Source organism: Populus nigra, chromosome 9, assembly GCF_951802175.1.
Source record: "Populus nigra chromosome 9, ddPopNigr1.1, whole genome shotgun sequence".
Taxonomy (NCBI): domain Eukaryota; kingdom Viridiplantae; phylum Streptophyta; class Magnoliopsida; order Malpighiales; family Salicaceae; genus Populus; species Populus nigra.
In genome coordinates, this window is record NC_084860.1 from 1,371,494 (window position 1) to 1,379,405 (window position 7,912).

At 41.4% G+C, this 7,912-nt stretch overlaps 1 pseudogene; it reads left to right on the plus strand.

Moving 5' to 3' along the window:
* The first annotated feature begins 815 nt into the window (after positions 1 to 815).
* LOC133703593 (uncharacterized) lies at positions 816 to 7,518 on the plus strand (annotated as a pseudogene).
* Positions 7,519 to 7,912: the final 394 nt, after the last annotated feature.

Consider the following 7,912-nt stretch of genomic DNA (forward strand, 5'->3'; position numbering starts at 1 on the left):
AGAAATAACCTGATCCATACTGAAAGAATAAGGGAATTTCAAGAGTAAATTGACCGAGCTGCGGCCGAGGCTCATTGGCTAAGAGTGGAGGCTCGTCAAGTTGGAGGGGACATCGCGAAGTATCGAAGGAGCATGAATAACACCGACATGTTTCTAAAAGCTATAGATAATAGAGGCAGTGCCTTTCCTCCTGTAATAGATTAAGATGAATCATTTGTTGTAATGAAAGTTTTTATGGGTTAAATAAAAAAAGGCGGAGACCTTTATTTGTTATTCAAAATGTGTATACAAGGCTGAAAGCTCAGATGGTAAAAGGTTAAACAGATCTCCTCTCGGCATTGCAATAAGTATCAGATGTAGATCTGACCACACATCCAAAGAATAATGGTTTATGATGTCACCATCCCACGAAATAATCCATGCCCAACATGTTTCATTCACATTCATGCATTTTTTTAAACATACACTTATGAACTGTCATAATGCTGCACGCCAGGTGAAATATAGGTCCCCCATTAAAACACACTCATAACACACGGTTGCGGAAAAAAATGGAAAATGAAGAAAGAACTCAGTTGGATGCCCAATATCAGAAGGAGTTGAACGGTCTGAAGGAAGATGTCGCTAGGCTTACTAGCTTACTCGAACAAGCCTTGAGATCTAAGTCAGGAGAAGGGACATCCTCCCAACCAGCATTTACCGCTCAGATACCACCGACGCCTCCGACATTCTTCAACCTACCAAACATGGGGGCAAGTGGATCTTCGCATGAGCCCCAATATGCTACGCATTTCCCAGCTTAGCCTATATACCCGATGGGGATTCCTCATGCTGATGAGTTAACCTTGGAGGGGTCTCACAAGGACAAAATGATAGGAGCTGAAGGTTTGGAGAAATTGGTTGCCCTAGAGGAGAGGGTGAGGGCAGTTGAGGGAAATCATTTGTATGACCCGGTGAAAGTCGTCGAGATGTGTTTGGTACCTAACGTAGTCATTCCTAAGAAGTTTAGGGTGCCAGAATTCATCAAATACACTGGAACTCAATGTCCAATAACCCACCTTAAGTCATACTGCAATAAGATGGCTGAAGTAGTACAAGATGAGAAGTTGTTGATCCATTTCTTCCAGGATAGTTTGAGCGATGTCGCTCTCACTTGGTACATGTGTTTGGACAACACCAAGGTAAGGGGATGGAAAGACCTAGTTGATGCCTTTATTAGGCAATATAAATTCAATATAGACATAGCCCCTGATAGATCAAGCTTGCATTCGTTGGAGAAAGGTCATAAGGAATCTGTAAGGGAGTATGCACAAAGGTGGCGCGAAACGGCGGCACAAGTTAATCCGCCTCTATTGGAGAAGGAAATGATAGGTTTGTTCTCCAATACTTTTAAAGCACCGTACTTTGAGTACTTGGTTGGAAGTGCTGCACAAAGCTTCTCTGATTTGGTTGTTATAGCTGAACGAATCGAACAAGCCATTCGAATGGGTAGGATCACAAACCCAAGTGAAAAAAAGGGTTTTGTTGGGCGCAGGAAGGAGGCTGACGTCCACAACGTCGAAGGTGAAGGTAAGGGAAGAAAGCACGACTTTAAGCCACTCATGACCACTCCTCCCACATCCAACATAAATTTCACTTCGCCTTATCTAAAAAACCAAACAAATACCCATAATATCCTGTATCGTCCAAACAACACATTTCACCCGCGCAGAAACTTCCCTGCAAACCAAGAAGAACTGCCCCCACTTCCCATACCTCTTAGTGAGATGTATCAAAGATTGCTCAGCATTGGCCAAGTAGCACTTGTTCCTTTAACACCCTTGCAACCACCTTTTCCTCAATGGTACCGACCAGACCAAAAATGTGAGTACCATGCTGGTATCATCGGCCATAATATTGACAATTGTGTGTCTTTCAAAAGGAGAATCCTCCAACTCATCAAAGCTGGTTGGATTTCCTTTGATGATTTTCCGAACGTAAAATCCAACCCGCTACCGCACCATGCTTCTGGAAGTGGAGGAGTGAATGCTTTAGAAGAAGTAAAGAGGGGTACAAATGTTCTAAAGTTGACAATGGAGAGATTGTACGAAATGTTAAAACAAACTGGGTACCTCAAGGCACCCATCAAAAAGCAAGCCATAGAACATGAGGGTGAGTATTGTGAATATCACCAGCATATGGGACACCATATAAACTCTTGTGAAGAGTTTCGGGTGAAAGTAGAGGAAAACCTAGTAGGAACCATGACTGGTTTCGACAAAAAGGTGGAAGTCTGTAGATATCAACCAACGGTAGGAGGACCCCCAAGAATGATTTTGGCTAGACCTATGGGCACAGTTAATGGGAATTATAATGCCATGCCTCACAGTTATGGTTATTCTTTTCATACCACAAGACCGACTCCTACTTTTCATGCTGAAATTGGGGGGTTAACCTGAAGTGGGAGGTGCTATACTCCTGAAGAGCTAGAAGACCAAAGGAGGGCAAAAGGAAAGAATGTGGTAGAGTTGGCCAAGATGGATGAGGTCAACAAACCAGTGAGCGATGAGGAGGCTAACGAGTTCTTGAAGCTAATGAAGCATAGTGAATACAGTGTGGTGGACCAGTTGAAAAAGACCCCCGCTAGAATCTCTCTATTATCATTAGTTTTGAGTTCAGAGTTGCATAGAAACACTCTCCAGAAGGTCCTTAACGAAGCATATGTTCCTCAAGATATCAGACAGGATTCTATAGAACATTTAGTGGGAAGGATTCAAGCCACTAACTATCTCTATTTCACAGATGATGAGCTAGATCATGAAGGAACTGGCCACAATAAGCCATTATATATCACTGTGAAATGCAAGGATTGTGTGATTGCCAAAGTGCTGATAGATAATGGTTCCGCTTTGAATGTGTTACCAAAGCATGTACTTAATAAAATGCCAGTTGACGTCTCTCATATGAAGCCAAGTACCATGACGGCTAGAGCATACGATGGTTCGCCAAGGCCGATTATGGGAAATATCGATGTTGAGCTTGTAATTGGCCCCTAACCATTCCAAGTAACTTTACAAGTGATGGACATTCATCCCACATACAGCATGTTGTTAGGAAGACCTTGGATCCACGCAGCACGAGACGTGGCATCCTCATTACACCAACGGGTTAAGTTTATCATCAATGGGAACTTGGTGACAGTAAGGGCTGAAGAGGCTTTAACTATGGTGAGAAATGTGTCGATTCCTTATATAGAGGCTGAAGAAAGTAAGGATGGAAACCTGCATGCATTTGAAGTAGTAAATGCTGAATGGGTACTTGAGAATACAATGCGAAAGAAACCAGAGATTTCTGAGGCTGCAAGGATGGCTGCTAAATATTTTCTGAAGCACAGACTGCCATTTCGGTATGACCCTACCACAGGAATGCCGGAGAGGATCAACGTAATGAAGATGAAGTGTGCTGATCAGAGGTTCGGTTTAGGTTTTAAGCCTAGGAAGGAAGATTTCAAGAGAGCGGTTGAGTTTAAAAGAGAAAGGAGAATGGCTCGAATCGAAGGAAGGGAGCCTAATGAGGGCCGAATCCAGATCCCTCCAATCCATATAACATTCCCACAACCTGCACAAGTGATCAATGCTGAAGGTGAAATTGAGAGGATGAGTAAAGAATTTAGCGGTGCTACCATTCACTATCTAGAAGAGATTAACAAACAAGAACTCCAAGGAGGTTTTGAAGATGAAGAGAGCCTCTATGAAGAACTACCCCAATTGACTGTGAGTGCTCTAGAGGATGGTCTACCTGAGTTTGTGAGGAGATTAGCTGAAGGGGAAGAGTTGAACAATTGGGAAATTCAAGAAGTCCCAATTATCTTTAAAAAGTAAACATTTATTGATTTCTTGCTTTTTATGTTTTGCTGCATTTTTGTTTGAATAAATTTGCGTTGCCAATAATCGTGGCTCAAGATATTGGTAACAAGATTTTGTTTTGAGCCCTTCTATCATTTCAAGTTTTAATGAGATCATGCTTTGTTTTTCCCTTCATCATGCCTTCTAGTTTCACCTTTTCCATTATGCACTCATAACAAAGGCACTTTCTGCTTTCAGGGAATCTGAAAGCGGGACGATAAACTTACAAACCCATTGCATTGAGAATAATTGGCCTAATAAAACTATAACTTCAATGGATGAGGAAGATGGTGAAGAGGACATTGAGGAGTTCAAGAAGCTTATAAAACAATCCGAACATGCATGGGAGCCTGCAAGAGAGGAATTAGAATTGATAAATGTAAGTACCGAACATGACAAAAAGGAGTTGAAAATAGGGATGTTGATCGCTACAGATATGAGGAGTGAGTTGGTCACCCTTTTGCGGGAGTATGTGGATATTTTTGCCTGGTCATACGCTGACATGCCCGGTTTGGATACTGAAATAGTAGTGCATAGGTTACCTTTGATTGAGGGTTGCCGGTCAGTCAAACAGAAGCTAAGAAGGACAAGACCTGATGTATTGCTCAAGGTAAAAGAAGAGATAACAAGACAGTGGGATGCAGGTTTCTTGGAAGTAGTAGAATATTCTGAATGGGTGTCTAACATTGTGGCGGTTCCCAAGAAGGATAACAAAATCAGGGTGTGCGTGGATTTTCGGGATTTGAATAGGGCAAGCCCGAAAGATGACTTCCCGTTACCTCATATAGACGTGTTGGTGGACAATGCTGCTAAGAGTTCCACTTACTCTTTTATGGATGGTTTCTCCGGTTATAATCAGATTAAAATGGCTGAAGCAGATAAGAGAAAGACGACATTTATCACCCCATGGGGAACTTACTGTTATAAGGTGATGCCATTCGGATTAAAGAATGCAGGAGCAACATACCAAAGGGAAATGTTAGCACTTTTTCATGATATGATGCACAAGGAAATTGAGGTCTACGTGGATGACATGATCGCAAAGTCCAAAGATGAAGAAAGTCACATCCCAGCTCTGAGGAAATTGTTCGAGAGGTTGAGAAAATATAAGTTGAAATTGAATCCTGCAAAGTGTACATTCGGGGTGAAATCAGGCAAATTACTAGGATTTATGGTAAGTAATAAAGGCATAGAAGTGGACCCCGACAAAGTAAAAGCCATACAAGACATGCCCGCTCCAAAGACTAAAAGAGAAGTTCGAGGCTTTTTAGGGCGTTTGAACTATATTGCCCGTTTTATCTCACAACTTACAGTCACATGTGAACCAATTTTTCGATTACTCCGAAAGAAGAATCCGGGGACATGGGATGAAAATTGCCAAAAAGCTTTTGATAAGATCAAGCAGTACTTACAAAAACCACCATTGTTAGTACCGCCCGTGCACGGAAGGCCACTCATCCTGTATTTAACTGTGACCGAATCGGCTATGGGTTGTGTGTTAGGGCAACAGAATGAATCAGGAAGGAAGGAGCAAGCCATCTACTATTTGAGTAAAAAGTTCACCGAGTGTGAGTCCCGTTACAGTATGGTAGAGAAGATATGTTGTAGTTTGGTGTGGAGTGCGAAGAGGTTGCGGCAATATATGTTATACTACACTACCTGGTTGATCTCAAGAATGGACCCACTGAAGTATATCTTTGAAAAGCCATACATGTCGAGTAGAATAGCTAGATGGCAAGTACTGCTGGCTGAGTATGACATCATCTATATGACAAGAAAATCAGTAAAAGGAAGCGCAATTGCTGATCATTTAGCCGATAATGCTATTGAGGATTATGAACCATTGAACTTCGACTTTCCTGATGAAGATGTGCTAGTAATGGAGAAGGAAGAGAAGAGTAGTTGGTGGGCCATGTATTTTAACGGTGCAGTAAATGTATCGGGCAACGGGGCAGGTGCTGTGATAATTTCCCCAGAAGGAAAACAATATCCTATCTCAGTAAAGCTGCACTTTAGTTGTACAAACAACACAGCTGAGTATGAAGCTTGCATCCACGGATTGGAAGTTGCATTAGAGATGAAGGTAGGGAAATTAGAGGTATATGGAGACTCAATGCTAATAATCTGTCAGGTAAAGGGGGAATGGCAGACAAGGGATGAAAATTTGAGACCATACCAAGAATACCTCTCCAAATTGGCTGAAAGCTTTGATGAAATAGAATTTACTCATTTGGGGAGAGACAAAAATCAGTTTGCCGATGCGTTAGCTACTTTAGCTGCTATGGCTGTAATTGATTGTGGTGCCAAGATTCAACCTATAAGCATAAAGATCAGAAATTCTCCCTCTCATTGTTATTCAATAGAAGAAGAAACAGATAAAGAACCATGGTACACAGATATAAAAAGATTCATCCAGCATCAAGAGTACCCATCGGGAGCCTCGAAAGTAGATAAAAGGACCTTAAGAAGAATGGCCATGGAGTACTACATAAATGGGGAGATTTTGTATAAAAGGTCATTTGATGGGACTTTGCTGAGGTGTCTGGGTGATCTGGAAGCCAATAAGGCCTTACAAGAAGTGCATGAAGGGATTTGTGCTACCCACACAAACGGACACATGATGGTTAGGCAGATGCAAAGAGCAGGTTATTTTTGGCTGACCATGGAGAAGGATTGCATAAATTTTGTCTGAAGGTGCCACAAATGTCAAGTTTATAGCGACAAAGTCAATGCACCTCCTGCGCCCTTATTTAACATGGTGTCTCCTTGGCCCTTTGCAATGTGGGGAGTAGATGTGATTGGGCCTATTAATCCAAAAGCCAGTAACGGACATCGTTTCATCCTTGTAGCGATTGATTACTTTACTAAATGGGTAGAGGCTTGCTCATATGCCCATGTGACTCAGAAAGTGGTCAAACGATTCATCGAGAAAGATCTAATCTGTAGATACGGTGTACCCGAGAGAGTGGTGACTGATAATGCTCAAAACTTCAATGGAAAGATGATAGCGGAGCTATGCACAAAGTGGAAGATCAAGCATTCCAACTCGTCCCCTTACAGACCTAAGATGAACGACGCCGTAGAAGCTACTAATAAAAATATAAAGAAGATTGTTCAGAAAATGGTGATTACTTACAAGGATTGGCATGATTGGCTTCCTTATGCTCTCCATGCGTATCGAATAGCAGTGAGAACATCAACCGGGGCTACACCATATTCTTTAGTATATGGAATGGAGGCGGTGGTACCATTGGAAGTAGAAATTCCCTCTTTAAGGGTCCTCATGGAATCTGGACTTGAGGAAGCTGAGTGGGTCAGGATACGATACGAGCAGCTAAATATGATCAGCGAGAGAAGGTTAGCAGCAATTTTTCACCACCAGTTGTATCAAAAAAGGATGGCCAAGGCATATGACCGAAAAGTTCGGCCAAGAGAGTTCAAAGAAGGAGATTTGGTATTGAGGAAAATTCTATCACTACCTGGAGAAGATCGCAGTAAATGGGCGCCCAATTATGAAGGACCATATATAGTGAAGAAGGCATTTTCAGGAGGGGCGTTGATGCTAACAAGAATGGATGGGGAAGACGTAGTTAGGCCTGTGAACTCAGATTCTGTAAAGAAATACTATCCATGATGTATAAGTCTTTATCAAATCAATAAATAAGATTGGGCCAATGATTTCTCTTTGCATTTGTTTGAAGAAGGTGCCTGCAAAAAAAAAAAAAAAAAAAAACCTTACAACCTCGCATGATCTCATAGACCTAATTGATTTTATTGTTTTACCAAAAATCCATTTTCCTATTAGAGTTCTGAAAAATTGATCTTGCATTTTGATTCCGAAAATAATTTGATGTTTATCCAAAAAAAAAATAGTTTTAACATTCTATTTGTAGAATGACAAGTGAACCAAGCAACTCTATCATTGAGATGACTAAATTAAAAAAAAATGAATAAACACCCTACTCCATGACTCTTGAATCATGTGTTTTTAAATGCATGAATAATGGTATGTAGTGAACTCGTTACTC